At 33.1% G+C, this 18,481-nt stretch overlaps 1 protein-coding gene across 5 annotated transcripts in view; it reads right to left on the bottom strand.

The window, feature by feature from the left end:
* The window catches only part of LOC145293776 (origin recognition complex subunit 5-like), a 131,148-nt gene that overhangs the window by 58,379 nt on the left and 54,288 nt on the right, over window positions 1–18,481 (bottom strand). For 4 of the 5 annotated variants that reach the window (XM_080140295.1, XM_080140292.1, XM_080140293.1 and 1 more), the window contains exon 2: window positions 5,127–5,193. The exons of the other annotated variant lie outside the window; for it this stretch is intronic. The gene's annotated coding sequence lies outside the window, so the exon portion shown is untranslated. The remainder of the gene's footprint in view (window positions 1–5,126; window positions 5,194–18,481) is intronic. 5 annotated transcript variants of the gene reach the window in all.

Here is an 18,481-nt window from a genome sequence, read left to right as displayed (position 1 = left end):
CCGCGAATTTGCTTAGGTTATGACGAGTAATGACGGTAATAAAGAGAGGCAACATAGTCTGCGTAATGGATTTTTTAAAGGTGCGATTCAACATGTGCTGTACTTGACAAACACAATTTACATATCGTGGTTCAACGATCTGGAACAGTGACACATATTTTAGAATATTCAGATTGTTTTCATAACAAAACATGGCTGACATACTCTGTTGGCTCAGAGACCTAAAATGAAAGTATTCCATATTTTGGAATTTAGAGGCATTTTTGTTTACCTTTCTAGATGGTTTGCTCACCAAAGTAAAAATCCTTTCTAAAGAGGAATATTGGTAACTGAGCATAACATGGTAGCTTAACTTTCAAGCATGTTGTTAGAAGGCGTTCGCATCGCTCAATTGAGGTATGGAAGTACAAAATGGAAACAATATCTCTGCTTTTCTCCGAAACTGCTTAGAACATGTTCTTTTTTTTTTATAGCATATTTTTTAAAAATAACTATGTTTATTTAAGTCAATGTTATATATTTTGATAAGCTGTTTAGATATTAAAAAAAATATATATTTATTTACAGAAATATAGAAAAAAACCAAAAAAAAAACCAATGAATGTGTTGCATTGTGTTCCAGCTTAAAAGAAAAGCTTCTTTAAAGAAAAAAAAAAAAAAAAAAAAATGTGTTTGTTTCATTTATCTAGATATTTTGAAAATATATTATTTATAGAAACATGAAATAGTGTTTGGAATTCTAATAAGATTATTCGTACAACTGTTGAACTATTTTTCTCTTGCGCATTCACCATTTTGTACCTATTAAAAGCTGTAAAAAATGTGATACGTTCATTGTTTTTGTTTTTTATTCATGTTTCTTTTAATATATTTTTAAAATATCTCAATAGTTTGCCAAAAATAGAATAAATAAAAATTAAAAAATGTTTATGTATTCAAAATAATATTTTGCGACACATTCATTGTTTTAATTTATTTTTTATTTCGGACTATTATTCTCATCTTTATTAGTTGTTGTTTTTGATCTTTTTTATTGGTTTTGTTTATTCACAACGTTTCGGCCAACTATTCCTCTGGCCTTCGTCAGGTGGTAATCGCGACGGATAGGAACTTCAAATCTCCTAACTGCATTCTCAGCCATCACTGCCATCTGTAGTTGTTGTCGTCTCACCACATTTTGGCCAATTAACCTCTGGCACGCTTTGGGTGGGATTGAAACCGCTATCTTCAGACAATGTTCATCTGGAACTGTAGAGATTCAACGTCTCCATCAACTGTGCCACGGGCCCCGAAGGGCGATCAAGGTTGGATTCTTTGATCTTATAAATCCACGTTTATTTATCTGATCTTCTATAGTCGGAAAAAAAAACTAACAAATTTGCACAATGTTCTGAAAAGAAGACATAATTGTTTAAAAACGATTGTAATTTAAACAATTAGATAGAGCGAAAAATGCTCTTTAAAATGATAAATAAAGTAAAGGTATTATAACATAACTTATTTGAAAATGCATCGTTTGAAATCAAAATTAAAAATTCATCAGGAACCTTCTTGACAACCTAATTATATATATATATATATATATATATATATATATATATATATATATATATATATACTAGCTGTACCCGGCCACGCGTTGCTGTGGCTCAGTTTGTTAAAATGGAACACATGTGAAAGTAGAGAAAAGTTTGATTCTTTTTTTCAAGAGAATGTACAAATTATTTATTTTTTTTTAACAGATGTTAAGAAAATAAACAGAAAAATACTTCCATCATTAATTATGCAAAAAAATAAATAAAATGTTGATTTAGTGTTTCAATATGCTTATAAATTACGATAAAACTTGCTGAGTATGCATTGTTTTATGGTTGTTGTAAAAATGGAACGGAAACTTAAATTTCGCTTCATTTTAATCTTTCTTAATTTTTTAATTGTGCCCCCCCCCCAAAAACGAATATAATCAAAACAGTAACATTCAACAATTGTACTTTATGTATATAAAACACAAAATGGGTGTTTGTATTACTGTACACATAGATTCGAAAAAGTTGTCAAAAAACAAATATATAACAAATAAATGTTATCAAAGGCAAGATAAGTTACTTTTCTGCCAAATTGGATATATTTTTCGTGTTTTTATTCAATGTAACATATTTATTCAGCTTGAAAAACATACAGTGTTTACCGATGTATTCAAAAATTTAAGATGGCATCTCACACCCTCTTTAACACCGTAAGTATGGAAAAAGGTGTTATAAATAAAAAACTATACAAAATACTATTAAAAACCCGCCGAATATATGTCAACCTATGTCACGGTAACATATATTGAGCGAGTTTTTAACAGTATTTTATCCGGTTTTTTATTTATAACATCTTTTCCCACACTTACCGTGTTAAAGAGAGAATAAGACGCCATCTTGAATGTTCCAATACATCGGTAAACACTGTATGGTTTTCGAGCTGAATAAACATGTTACATTGAATAAAAACACGAAAAATATATCCAGTTTGGTAGAAAAGTAACTTATCTTGCCTTTGATAACATTTATTTGTAATATATTTCTTTTTGGACAACTTTTTCGAATCTATGTGTACAGTAATACAAACCCCACGAAATATTTATTAAAACAAAAATTAAAAAAAAAGAAGTTAATAACGAAAGGGAAATAATTCCATTTTTAAACGAAAAAGTCGGTTTACCTAACTTACTGTATTAATGCTATTTTTTTAAGCAAGAAAAAAAAAAGGTAAATATCCAGATACGCTACTACAGAACACCGACCACTCTAATTTGTTTTTTTATAGGTAATTGAGGTCGCTGACAACGAATCTGATAGTCAAACTTGGGGCAAATTTACCGTTTGCATGGTATTTACCCCTGAACCCACGAACTTCTTTCCACCATTTTGCAGCTTCCGTTTATGCTACGTGCATGCACGCTGTAGCATAAACGACGGCTTCACCAAGCAAACTACGTTGGGGGGGGAGGGGATTTTTTTTTTCCAGGACATAGAATTTTCTAATTTTCAAAAATACATTATAGCGCTTTTTGGGTGGAAAATTTAAAATTAGCTGAAAAAGAAATAAAATAAGAAAAGGAAAGCACACCAAGTTGGAGTAGGGTGTGGGTGGGTGGGGGTAATTTATCTGTTTTTTTTTTTTTACCTGGAACATCGAATTTTCAAATTTTCCGTAAGTAACGCACCGACATTTACGAATTAGAACACCATTTAACATTTTCCAAAGATTTTACTTTGTACATTGGGGGCGCGAGCGGGGTGGGGTGGGGGGTGGGTGGATGGGGATTTCTGGGACTCGTGTTTTCTATGTACTTCAGAATGCCTTCTCTTAGCTGCGGCTATTTTCATTCTTACAATAATTTCATTCTTACAATAATTTCTAGATTCTATATACTTTTTGTCTATTCAGTAAGCTCATTTGCACACCGTTTTACTAGTAATTTAAAATGAATAAATAGTTATGATTTTATCATTAGTACCAGCAATAGAAAAATTAAATTTTAAACAAAAGTCAGCCCAAAAATCCAACAATTGAAAGAATCGTCTTTAGCATTGGAAAAATAAACACAAACTTGCTAACACCTCAAAAAAGTTACAATTTTTCAGATTCCCAATTTTGATTAATTGTCCTAACATTAGTAAAATTATTTACTTATATATATAGTAAGTTATAAAAATATATATGGCAATTAGGTTAGGCTACACAGAATATTCCACGTTACATTCTCATGAGAATTCGTCAGGTTTATGCGAAAAGTTGTGGTTATCGCGCATTTATATATGCGTATGCACATGCTATTGAATTTTCTATTTAGCCAATCAGCTCCCTAGTTGCCACTGTGCCCATCCTAATCAGCCAATGGGCAGGTACTTACAAGACAAAGGTACAATTGACCTCAGGTTTAGGTATATATATATATATGTACGTTTCATCCTTGTGGAATCATCAGTGTAGAGATTATCATTCACACTAGTCGCATGATATCTGAATCCTGAAACAAGAGTCACTTTAACTCCAGTTCCGTTCATTCTAACTAATGAGACTAATTCTAACAGCTGCATAAAGTGATGAGAAATAAATCCTATTATGCTGAACAGATGAGTAGCTATAGTGAGCCCAAAAACGTGAGTGTGTGCGGATAAAATCCATGATGTGCCATAAAATGAAATGTTGTGAAAGACAAAATAGAAAAAGATGTTCGCCAGTCAATCTTTTATTTGTTTTTTTTTCTACTGTGTTTTTTTTTTCCTCTATTTTCTCTTTCGCTAGACACATATGTACGACATGAAAAGAAATTGGAATCTTAGGAAGATCTTCATCATTTCAGTAGTCATAGGAGAACCTGGGTTCATGAAAAAGAATTTTAAAAACTACCTGGCAAATATACTTGGTAAACCAAGTGCAAGATAGATACAAACAATTGTGCTTAAAGGGATAGTTAAAATTCTAAAAAGATCTTCCAGTTGAAGACTCTGAAATGAATTGAAGTGAATGTTAGGATGTGTACACAGACAATCAGGTTAGGCATATACAGATGCACAAACAGGTTAGGCATATAGATATAGACAAACAGGTTAGGCATATAGATATAGACAAACAGGTTAGACATGTGCAGATAGACAAACAGGTTAGACATGTGCAGATAGACAAACAGGTTAGACATGTGCAGATAGACAAACAGGTTAGACATGTGCAGATAGACAAACAGGTTAGACATGTGCAGATAGACAAACAGGTTAGACAAATACACAGGTAGACAATCAGGTTAGACAAATATACAGGTAGACAATCAGGTTAGACAAATATACAGGTAGACAATCAGGTTAGACAAATATACAGGTAGACAATCAGGTTAGACAAATATACAGGTAGACAATCAGGTTAGACAAGTATACAGATAGACAATCAGGTTAGACAAATATACAGATAGACAATCAGGTTAGACAAATATATAGATAGACAATCAGGTTAGACATATATACCGATAGACAATCAGGTTAGACATATATACCGATAGACAATCAGGTTAGACATATATACCGATAGACAATCAGGTTAGACATATAAACATATAGAGAAGTGTAAAAAGAATTTAATACCTCTGAACAAGTGGGTGGATAACACTGCTTCAACTACAAGGTGTGACCATACAGTTCAAACAGGTTTCTGAAAGTGAAAGAATGATTCATAAAGCAAATCGTAGTGTTCATGGGGGAGGGATCGGGAGAGGCATAAGTTTTTAGAAAAAGAAACAGACCAAATTGATATAAAGTTTAGCTGAACAAAGCGATCCGTGAAAAGACTAAGCGTTAAAATATTTAAAGTAGAGGCGGGAAAAGGTGGGAGTTAAAAAAAAAAAAAAAAGCAGAAATGACCAATTTTTATAGCCTTATTTTCAAGTCAACTGAAAAAAGATGAGAGAACGGATTGTTTTAGTTTTGCTTTGTAGTAAAAAAAAAAAAAATGACCAACAATTTTTTAATGTTCAAATAGAAATATAACAGGTATTCCTTCGGACATATAAACTGAAGTATATATTTATCATACACAAAGTTAAATCGACAATATTATTTTCTATCCATATAATATTCTGCTTATTCCTTCCTTAGTTAATCTATACGTCATGCTTTCAAGAAGGCCAAATGATTTCTAAAGATCAAACTGCTTAAAAAAAAGGGTAAAATTTGCAAAATTTAGCTATAAAAAGACCAATCTAAAAATTTAGCTATAAAAAGACCAATCTAAAAATTTAGCTATAAAAAGACCAATCTGACCGCCTTTTGACAAAACATCGTTTTTGGATAATCCCATAATTTGTTTTTGTTTTGTGTATTGATATTCATATTAAAAACCCTTTTTTCTATTTATTTAAAAGTAAAATACAACTTTCTGATATGTGGGTTGTTGAATTGCATTTATCTGCAAAAGATCTAGCTAATTTGCATATACTTTTAAACATTCATTTTAATTAATTTCCTATTAGTTTTTTCGGTTTTCTTATGGGATGATCATCTTTAGTTAATTATTATGTGTAATTATATTCATGCAGATATTCTACATGATTTATACTTGCGTAATATTTGCACAAAAAGATTATAGTAAACACAAACCTCTTTCTCTATATATTGATGTATGCATATATAGTTGTTTAAAAAATTTTGCCTACTAAACTCCTGTCAGTTTTTGGTCTACAGACATGAAACTTCGAATATAGGGCATTTGAACCCATGCGAAAGTTTATATTTGAGTTTTAGCCAGGGAAAATCGGTACAAAAGTGTGAAAATTTAAAAAAATTAAATTTACCAGGTGGAGGTCAAATGACGGCATTACGAATATGCGTGCGCAACATAATACCTATTAGTTCACGTTTTAATTTTTAGCTTTGCAGTAAACATGTCTTCATAGTAGTTATTAACGTCAAAGGAAAAAGTAAATCGTAAGCTAAATGTTTTGGTTTTGATTCTCAGTTGTGGTGCACAAGTCATTTTCTTTTTCAACTTTTTAAATCATTACTATATATTAGATCCAATATAATAATAAATATGAAATATACATTAATAAAAATATACTTAAGCATATTTTATGATCGGGCAATGCCGGGTAGCCTGGTAGTAAAAATATGATCATTATTGTAATGGTGTAAGAAAGAAACTTGTAATTTGAACATGCAGCAGTTTTTTATCCAAAAATGTCAGCGAAGCATTATGTAAAAAGGGAACATTCAAAAGAAACATGGCAAAAAGAAGGACATTGTCTGCCAAGAGGTGTTGAACTGAGGGAGCAAATTAAAGCTTGTCTCTTACAATGTGATTTTATTATTTATATTGAACTATGTAGCACAATATTACTTTCTGAGTATTAGTATTAAGTTGGTGCAAAAATAATGTCGTTTTTTGATGTTCAACTTCAAAAGATCATAACTCTTTCAAAAATAAACTTTAATTGAAATAAAAACCATTAGAATCGACACATTTTTGCCAACGAGAAACAAGTTTATTTATCCCAATAACATAGAAATCTGGAGTTCTGAAAGCGATGAAGTCATAGAAGGCCGATTCAGCATCATCTTGGCTTTTGAAGCATTTTTTGCACAGGAAGTTGTCGAGATGTTTGAAAAAGTGATAATTGATGGGCGAGAGGTTTGGTGAATATGGCAAATGAGGCAGAGTCTTGTAGCCCAACTCGTTCAGCTTCTGCAGGGTAAGTTGAGCAACATGTGGGTGAGCGTTGTCATGGAGAAGAATTGGTCCCTTCATACTGACCAATCTCGGGCAGATACGTTGGAGCTTCTGGTGCATTTTGTTAATTTGTCAGCAGTACTTCTCCACCGTAATCGTTTTGCCTGGATTCAAGAAGCTGTGACGGATGAGACCGGCCCGCAGACCATCAAATAGTCACCATAACCTTTTTTGGTGCAATTTTGGCTTTGGGAAGTGTTGTGGAGCTTCTCTGGCATCCAACCACTATGCCGAATGTGGCTGGTTGTCATAGAGGATCCACTTCTCATCAAACGTCACAATCTGCTTGAGAAATGGGTTATTTTTGTTGTGGAGAAGGAGCGTAGAATACACTTCAACACAACAATTTTTTTTGATTATCATTCAAGTCATGCAGCAGCCATTCATCCAACTTTTTTTGACTTCCCTATTTACTTTAAATGGTGAACGACTGTTAAGTGGTCGATCTCGAGTCCAACAGAAACTTCCTGTGTGGTTTTGCAAGGATCGGCTTCAATTAAGGCTTTCAAATGTTCGTTATCAACCACAGTCGGCTGGCTATGGGTCTTCATCTTCGAGGCTCTTGTCACCATTGCAAAATTTTTGAACCACCGTAATGCCACACGTAGTGCTTCCTGGGCTAAACGCATCATTGATACCACGAGCTGTCTCGGCAGCTTTTTGGCTGAGTTTGAACTGGAACAAGAAAATCGTGCGGATTTGAATTTTGTCCATGCTATCGAAAAGCCTGCAAAAAAAAAAAAAAAAAAAAAAAAAAAAAAATGAATGAAAAAAATTGAGAACGGTAACGAATAACAAATGCGCTTCAAAATGATATATAACATGGCTATATATATCAATGAATTAATTCAGAAATCATATAAAAGTAACATATGTGAGAAAACGATATTGTTTTTGCACCAACCTAATATTAGCGGAGTGTTGCAATAATTTTGATATTTAATGAGGACATGATCACTGAAAGTTGGAATGTTTTACTTGTAGGAACTGACGAATCAAATTAAGCTACATTCTGCTAGCAACCAATCAGAAACCAGAATTGCTCCATAAAATTATTGAATCTTTGAGAAATCCAGTACATAATTTTTCATGTCAACACGAGAAGGATCTTTGGCTCTTTGTCTGCAAAATCATAAAATCCAAGAACAGTTACCCACTGAAAATTCTTCATCTCTACGACTTGTACAGAAAAGCTACCCATTAGGAACTCTTCTTAAATTAAACATGGCTTCAAATTCAAGAGGTTATGGCTCCAATAGGAAAACTTTACTTCGATGAATCAGAATCAAAATTCGAATTGTGGCAAGTGAAATTTTTAGGATATTTATGAATCCTAAAGTTAAACAAGGTAATTCAGGCACAACCCTAAAACAGAAACGACCTGGAGTTTATTAAAAAGAATGCAACTGTCCTTGTGTAATTAATAGTGCTTAGATGACAGAAGTCTATCTCTAGTAATACGAGAAGCCTTGGACAATGGCTGCAAAGCATTGAACATATTAAGAGAGCATTATTTATCGAAAGGAAAACCCAAAATTATTTCTTTATACATGAACTGACATATCTAAAACGTAGGGAAGTCAAGATGATTACAGATTATATTATTAGGGCTGAAACAACAGCAAATTCATAAAAAATGTCTGACGAAGTTATTAGCGACAGTCTGTTAATCTCCATGGCCCTTAAAGGGTTGCCGGTGATTTTAAGCGGTTTGCCACCGTGATAACGCAGAAAGAAAAATCCATGACTTTTAGTCAATTCAAGGTAGCACTTAGGAGTTAGGAGGAAACTGAGAAAATGATCACAGAAAAAAACAATCTACAAATATAAAATTTAAAAATGCCCACTTAAAAACACCAAAATTAAATTATACCTTTACCTTGAATAAAAACCGCAACTTTTCCAAAAACATTTTTTCTCCTAAGAAAAGAATGAACATTATTTACTATAATTGTGGGCAACCTAATCACAAGAGTTTCCCATGTAGATACAAGAATTTCAAAATGTGGAGAGCTCTGTTAGTGAACATACATCTTTATTTGCAAACAGTAACAACTTCCTTGTTGATTGTGGGGCAGTGACACACATAATTACGAAGGAATCAGATTTTATCAATTTTAATCCCAACTTTAACCTTCAGAGTCATCTTGTAGAGCTAGCCAATGGCAGTTGAGTAAACGATATCGCTTTATAGAGAGATGATGCTAAAATCTGGCTAGGAAATAATAAAGATGAACTTTGTTTCCGCATTCTGAAAAACACTCTTCTAATCCCAAAATTTAAACAAGATATATTTTCTGTATAAGCCATCACTAAACAAGGTGCAAATGTTAACTTTAGTCCGAATAAATCAAAACTAGTGCACCTGAATGGAACTGTATTCGATATTAAAGAAAATGGAAGACAGAATAGTCCCATCAAAAACTGCCCGCCATGATTTACAAACATGGTATAAAATTCTTGGGCACTGCAATATTCCTAATATAAAAAAATTGCCGAATATGGTTGCTGGAATGAAAATAAAAACTTCAAAAAACTTGACAAACTGCAACATTTGTATCCAAGGTAAAATGGCAAAGTACCAAAACAAGATGCCAGACAAGAAAGCCATGAAAATCCTATCCCTGATACATTGTAACTTGAATGGTCCTGTGAAAACAATGGGCAGAAAAAAATTCAGGTATACATTAAATTTTGTAGATGATTATTCCTGTTTAATAATGGTCTATTTCTTAAAAAACAAATCTGATACCTTGCTAGCAGCTAAAAAACACTTAATAGACATGGCTCCCTATAGTGCAATAAAGACTTTGAACTTTTATTAATTAACCATCGTATCAAACATGAAAAATCGGCCCCTAATTCACCTCACTAAAACGGAACTGCTGAAAGATCATGGCGGACACTTTTTGAAATGGCAAGATGTCTAATCATTGAATCAAAACTGCCAAAAAACCTCTGGATGTGTGCAATAATGGCTGCTGCATATATACACAACCAGTCCTTTAACAAAAAACTATCTAGAATCCCGTATGAGGCTGTACGTGGTAGAAAGTCAAATTCAAGCAAAATGCATGTATTTGGTTCAACTTCGCATTTATAGAAAATCAAATTAAATATCAAAACGAGTCAGGTATATTCCTTGGGTACGACAAAAACAGCCCAGCCTACTTAATACTTTTTTTTTTTCAGACAAAAATAAAATAAAAAGAATCTGATATGTAAAATTCACAAACAAGTTTAATTTCAAAGACGAAAATCCATAACATGAAGAGGATGAATTAATATTTCCCCAAATTAATAAAACAAGTGATGACAAAGAAATTGCTGCCGATGTCGACAAGAGTATTAATAATGACAGCGATGATGCTGATGTTAGAGTTGAAAATTCATCAGAACGTTACCCAAAAGTAGAATCGACAATTTGGAAGGCCAGCAAGTCAACTATTGCTATTCCATAGATAACATGCTAAAAAGCTTTAATGAAGCAGTTAATTCAAAACATTGTCAACAATGAAAAATAGCAATGAAAAGTGAAATAGACACTTTAACAGAAAATACCTGTTTTGTAGTATTTCTCCCAAAGGATAAACATATCATTTTTTTCTCAATGGGTCTTTACAAAAAAGGCTACAGCGTTGCACATTGCAAGATGAGATTTGTAGCTAAGGAATATGATCTCAGATTTACGGCTAAGAATATTTTTTCTATGTTTTCACAGACTACAAATTTAACTACAATCAGAATTTTATTGCAAATCGCATCGCAATATAACCTTAACATCTATGAAATGGATGTTAAAAATGCTTCTTTACATGTCCTGATCAACTGAAATTTTACCCCTCCAGAGGGATTCATAATGAAAAATAAAAAAATGCGCGTAGAAGATAAACAAATCACTGTACAGTCTGAGATAAAGTGGATGAATTTAGAAGAAAGTATTTCAAGATTATATGATTGAATAACAATTCAAACAATGCCCAGTGTGCCCCATTTTGTACACCCAAAACCAAGACAATAAATTACCGATTTTAGTTTTATGGATTGATGTTTTAATCGAATCAAATTATGTTAACTGATAAAAACAGATTAAATTCAAAATGACCGATCTTGGTCAGATATCGTGGTTTCAATTTACTCATGAAAAATCAATTATTAAAATAAATCAAGTGGGGTATATTGATAAAATCCTGTTAAAGTTTGGAATGCAAGAATGCAAGAAACCCATGATACTAATTGAAAATGATATCAATAAAAATACAGACACAGAATCTGAAATAATTGTTGATACACTGTATTGAGAGATAATAGGAAATCATATATACTTAATGATTGCTATGAGACCTGACATATGTTACACAGTAACAAAACTATCACAAAAATTATCAAGACCGACAATGAAGGATTTAAACAGAGCCAAACAAGTGCTTCATTATTTAAAAGGAACTAAGGAACAGCATTTAGTATTTAGAAAATCAACAAGTGTCCTAAAATTAGAGAGGTTTTCAGATTCAGATTGGGGAAATGATGAAGATCGAAAAAGTATAACTGGATATTGTTTTAGACTATCAGAAAATGGGTCTATTATTTCATGGAAATCTAAAAAGCAGCAGATTGTATCTCTCTCTACTTGTGAGGTGGAATTTATAGCGCTTTCACCTTCTGCACAAGAAGCGCTATACCTGAAAGCTATTCTAAAGACTGTTTTAGAACGAGAATTAACTGAAACGTCCGTAGTAATTAATTGCGATAATCAAGCCAACATAATTTTAGTGCAGCAGAACACAGTAATTCACAAAAGATCTAAACATATAAATATTAAATACCAATTCATAAGAAATGAAGTAAAAAAGGAATCCATTATTGTAAATTACATAGCATCAGGACAAATCACCAATATATTTACAAAATCGTTGAAATTTGACTTTAAATAACTTATCACAAGCCCAGATATATACTAAAAAAGAAAAATTTTCCTGGGCAAGACATAACACTTTTAAGATACTAAATGTGTAACAAATGTTTAGACTTTTACTAAAATAAAAATAAAATAAAAACTAAATAAATGAAAAAAAAAAAAAATGGAAAGAAATCACTTTTTTTAAAACATTTTCTTTGTATTTTTTTTTACAAATACTTTTTACATGCTTATTTTAAAGTGTACATAAATTAAAATTAACATTTTTAAAATTCTTATTTTGTGCACAACACATATACCGAAAATTAGACACATCTTTCCTATTTTCTCCTTTTACTTTGTTTTAATTTTACTTAACAAAAAAAAGAAATACTTTTTTTTTTCGGATATATATATATATATATATATATATATATATATATAAGAACGGGAACGCATAATCAAAATTAAAAATGGCTTTCTTTTCACATGCTCATCTTTTCAAGGTAAAAATAAAAAATTTCTTTTATCTTTCTTTTTTTTTTTTACACCCATTTTTCTTTGACATTTGAACAAAATAAAAAAATGGCTTCCTTTTTTACATGCTCAAATTTTAACATCTAAATGGACTAAATGACTTTTCTGTTTTTATTTTACATGCTGTAACTTGATTTGTTTTACACATTTGAATATATATATAATTATTTTTGAACAGAAGTAACATGAACTGAAAGGACTTCCTCATTATATAAAAATGGGGAGGAAGGGTTGCATTTTTTTTTTTTAACACAGGAATCACTGCTTATCAAGGCTCAGAAACCACTCGAGGATAAGGGTTAATCTGTATACATGAGTCAATGTGATTATAGCGTAGTAAACATAAGTAGTGTGAATTTTGTAAATTGGATTACTTAGGGATGGTTCATCAAGAACTTGTTTACGTTGGACTTGAAGACAATCAGATTGTAGTCAGCTGGAAAGCAGGCAATCAGAAGAGAGTTTCACAGGCGTGCAGTTTTAATGAGGGTATAATCACTGAAAGTTGGAACATTTTACTTATAGGAACTGACGAATCAAATTAAGCCATGTTCTGCTAGCAACCAATCAGAAAGCAGAATTGCTCCATAAAATTAATTGAATCTTTGAGCTTTCCAGCACATAATTTTTTAGTGTCAACATGAGAAGGATCTTTTTCTCTTTGCCTGCAAAATTATAAAATCCAAAACCTGTAAAGGGTTGTGGAGTCGGAGTTGGAGGGAGTCAGAGGTTTTAGCTGGAGTCAAGGTCGGATTTCTAAGAGGAGTCGGAGTCAGTCAGAATTTATTATCCGACTGACTCCTTAAGTCCAATAAATTAATTTTTTTTTACATGTTTTTTCTGTTTGGTTTTACCAGTTGCACAATTTGGCAGTTTTTTTGTATGATTTTGCTTTTATTTTCAGAGATATATCATATTTTGTACTGTACTGCAATGTTTCCACTTCATCAACATATTTTGGTTTATCGGATCACTGCAAAATCCTGTCTGGATAACTGCTTTCGTTTTGGTTGTGATGTCACACGGGATCAATGAAAATTTTCTCTTTGAGTGAGATCACTGTGGATTACATCGGATAACAATCAGATTGTAGTCCAAAAGTTATCCAGTTTCTGAATCAAATGGAATTTGGCAATTGGATTAGTCCGAAATTGATCTAGAATTATAATCTTATCCCCCCCCCAAACGGGCATAAATCAATAAGAAGCAACCTATGCTACTATAACCCTTTATAGCTCTTTATTTATTTATTTATTTTTTCTTACATAGGAGTCACCACTTATCAAGGCCAGGAAGCCACTCGAGGATAAAAGGTTAATGAGTTTACAGGAGTCAATGGGACAATATCGTAGTGATCGTTAGTAATGGAAACTTGGTAAATTGGATTACTTAAAGGGACAGTTCATCAAGAATTTGTTTATGTTGGACTTGAAGATGACCAAATTGTAGTCAGCTGGAAAGCAGGCAAATGTAAGAGTTCTACAAGTGTGCAGTTCTAAGAAAGAAGCTTTGTTCATGGAATCTACGTTTAGGTTTAGGCACAGATAAAGAGTGGGGGAAATTATTGATAGTGGTTTCAGTTAGACGAGTGTTTTTGTTGATAGTTTGGCGGGGGAGATCATAGATTGGAGCACCTGCCATGAAAATAATGATAAAGAAGAGACAGGCTTTATTTTAGGATGTGATTTGAAAGATCATTGATGCAGATCAGGAAAAAAGTTAGGCCCAGGATGGACTCCTGAGGGACTCTGGCATTAACGCTGTGAGCTTCTGATTTCTGTCTATCAACCACTACTCTTATGAACCTATTAGAAAGAAATGATTTAATAATTGAGAAAACATTTCCAGCTATACCTTAGCTGGAGATCTTGTGAAGTTGACCTTTATGTCATACCCTATCAAAGGCTTTGATATGTCAAGAGCAATTGCCCTAGAAAAGAAACCTCCGTCGAGAGATTCGCTAATCCTATGAGATATAACTGTTAGCATGTCTGCTGTAGATCTAGCAGAATGGAAACCACATTGCACGTCACTAAGAAGATTATTTTTGCTAAGGTGGGTTAACTACTTCTCTATTTAACACAGATTCCAGCAACTTACTTAAGATGCACAGGAAAGTAATTGGTTTGTACTGAGAGGAAGATGACCGATCACTTGAATTCTTAAATACAGGGCATACTGATGAAGTTTTCCAGGGTGTTTGGAAGCAATTCTCCTTAAGACAACATTTAAACAGCTTTGTGAATATGGGAGCTAGTTCTGATCGAAGCTTTATCAGCACTATAATTGGAATTCTGTCAAGGCCAGTTGCTTTACTGGAACCAAGATTTTTGATTAGCTTGGCAACATCATGCACAAATATTTGTATGTTGCATAATGTGTTTTCTGATACAGGAGGAAATACAGGGGTTGACGGCCTTGGTCACATAAGCAGAATTAGTTACAAAGTTCTTGGCAAACAGTTTGGCTTTGTCTGATGCTGACGAGATTACCTCAGGTCCATTGATGATGGTTGGGATAGAGCATACACTTCTGTTCAGGATTATGCTTGCTATATGCCAAAACTGGTGAAAACCAAGCCGCTGCTCAGTTACTTTGGACTTAACGGACTGAGCATACAAATCTCTTGTGTTCTTTATTACTCTTTTACAGTGATTGCTGGCAGTCCTGGAAGCGGCTTTACTTGCAGTAGTTTCCCATTTTTTACAAAATTTCTTCTCTGTATAATATGTTTTTACTCCCCTCTTCTGATGAGAAGCATATAGGGGTCAAGGAGTTGGGAGTCGGAGTTGGGAGTCGGTCGTCATCCTAGGAGTCAGAGTTGGACTTTTACTGACTCCGCAACCCTGGTTACCACCGAAAATTCTTCATCTCTACGACTTGTACAGAATAGCTACTCATCAGGAACTCTTCTTAAATTAAACATAACTTCCAATTCAAGACATAAAAGAATATTAATTGTTCTGAATAGATTGGTATGGGTTTTATATGGTAGAGCTTGATGTGATCAGTCGATTGATTGGATTGGGCCTCTCTGACCGCCTGTCTATCCCAGGTAAAGGTCAATGAGGTGTTGTGGTGCACATATCCACACAGCAACATTGATGAATTGTTATATGATGAAACAGGTGTCTGTGGATGACTAAACTACTTGTGACCTGTTGTGATGCTCCAACTATTTATTCTACTTAAATTTCATTTGAAAATTCATAAACTCTGACGTATTTGTTAAGCTTAGTTGGAGAGGGAGAGAGAGAGAGAGAGAGAGAGAGAGAGAGAGAAGATAATGAAATACCATGGTCTTATGTATGATATCAAAAGAAACTGGAATCTTGGGAAGATCTCCATCATTTCAATAATTATAGGAGCAACCGGACTCATGAAAAAGAATTTCAAAAACTACCTGCTGAATATACCCGGTGAACCAAGTGCAAGAGAAATACAAACAATTGACTCAAAGGAATGATTTAGACTCTTAAAAAGATCTCTTGGTTGGAGTGACTGAAATTGTAGTTGAATGTCCCCATGAAAAACAAAAAAAACAACAAAATAAGAAAATTAAAATTAAGACGAGAGAACTTGAATGTCTACAAGACACTATCCTCGAGTGTCAAAGGTCTCTCTGTACAGGGGTTTGCCAGGACAACCTGGCATGAGGATACTTTTCCCTAGAAGTAAACCCTGACTAAATATTCAAAATCACATTTTGTATTTGCAGCCCCAAAAAGATCTCAGTATGGTTAACCAACATTGACTTTTACGAGGAATGCTGTACCTTCTCCAAACGATGAATAACAAAGCTGGATACTTCATCAGACTTGATGAATTTTTGTCCTGGAATTCATCAAGATCAAAAGACCATAAGGAAGATATATTATTAAATATTTAAATGGCATCTTGGTGAGAGGAAAATTATGTTCTCAACTTCTTTACTCAGCGTTTGAGAAGTAGAGGGGAACTTCAATGGAATATTCGAATGTTTACGTATCTCATACAGAGATTAAGTGTTAGCTGCAGGAAAAAGGCCCCTTGGTTTCTGAGAACTTTGACTGAAGTAAAAAGGAGAATTAAGAAGTGAATATCCCCAATGATGCTTGGTTAAACAGAGCTGAGAGGGGAAAAATAACAAAATACCAAGATCCTATATATATGACATGAAAAAGAAACTGGAATCTTAGGAAGATCTCCATCATTCCAGTAATTATAAGAGCAACTGAACTCATGAAAACGAATTTCAAAAACTATCTGGCAAATATACCCGGTAAAAAAAGTGCAAGAGATATTCAAACAATTGCACTTTAAAGGGATGGTTAGAATTTTAAAAAGGTCTCTTGGTTGGAATGTATGAAATATTAGGTTGGTGCAGAAATAATGTTATTTTTTGACATTCAAAAGATAAGGACTCCTTTCATAATAAACTTTATTAATCGAAATAAGAACCATTAGAATCGACACATTTTTTGCCAACGAGAAATAAGTTTATTTATCCCATTAGCATACATATCCGAAGTTCTTGAAGCGATGAAGTCATTGAAGGTTGATTTGGCATTATCTCGGCTTTTAAAGCATTGAAAAAAGTGCGAACAAATGAACAGATGAAAGATTTGGGGGCAATTTTACCCCTATAATGCCCCCTAATGGGGCAAACAGAGTTTTCTGAAAAATCCGTTCTGGCAAAAATTTACCTTTACCATGACTAATGTTTGTGCAAAATGATAAAAAAAAAAAAAAAAAATACAAGGCGTGGTTATTGAGAAAAGTACAAAAAAATGAACTGATAAATGATTTGGGGGCAATTTTACCCCTATAATGCCTCCCACCCCCAAGGGGGCAATCAGAGTTATCCTGGAAAATGTGAACGGACGAACAGACAAATGGGGGTGAATTACTAGGCCCAATTCTTATTTTGTTGGGGGACCAATTATATATTTAATAAAGAGACATTTTGTTATCTAATTTAAATGTGTTTATGATGTGCATGATACAGAATGTAAATGAGATGAAAAGAGAGTCACTCTTTCTCTAAATACTTATGGAGACAAAAAATATTAGAGTATTAGTAAAATGAACGTATAGTAAGAAAAGGCAAGAAAAATACATGAGAGATGAGTAACTTGTTTAGTTAATTACAATTTACAGCTAATTAGAAGAATTACAATGAATTTTTGGTTTTTAATGTGAAGAAATCCAGCTCCTTTAAAAGGAGCATTCTAGATGGGACAAAAATAAAAATTACCCCAGTCAGGAAAGATGACTTTGACTAACTTTAATCACAGCCAAAAGGCCTGAGCCAATTCATCTTATGTATAGGTCATCGGTTACCTGACTAGGTTATAAAGACCATATGTCAAGGTTTTGATCCGCTTCTGTTGAAGAGAGTCAAGTATCACTAGTCATAATGCACATGAAAAGTCATTGTGGGTAGGGTTATTGGCTCAGTAAAAAAGGTGTGGGAACTTAATCCGTTCCAAACAGGAATAACTCTGCTGGAGAAGAACTGACCAAACCTAGAGTTGGATTTTTTTCAACCACCACAGAAGTGGGGTGTTGGAAGTCAGCAAATTTTCTGGGCTCTTGGAGTTGGAGCATTTTTTTTTTTTTTTAAAGCTGATTCATAATTTTTCAGTTGAAGGGAAAGGAAACTAAAAGTCAGGAATTTTTGTTAATTTTTTATTTTTTTTTATTAAACTAACTCAACAGTCTAATGCTTTTTCTCAGCAGTTTTCCCACTTGTAGTTATTAAATATTAAGTTTTTTTAAGAAAATTATTCACTTCTTTAA

The sequence above is a fragment of the Euprymna scolopes genome, chromosome 15 (assembly GCF_053919585.1).
Source record: "Euprymna scolopes isolate OS-2025 chromosome 15, ASM5391958v1, whole genome shotgun sequence".
NCBI classification, from domain to species: Eukaryota; Metazoa; Mollusca; class Cephalopoda; order Sepiida; family Sepiolidae; genus Euprymna; species Euprymna scolopes.
Note: the sequence above shows the minus strand (reverse complement) of the source record. Positions and strands in the feature narration are given on the sequence as shown.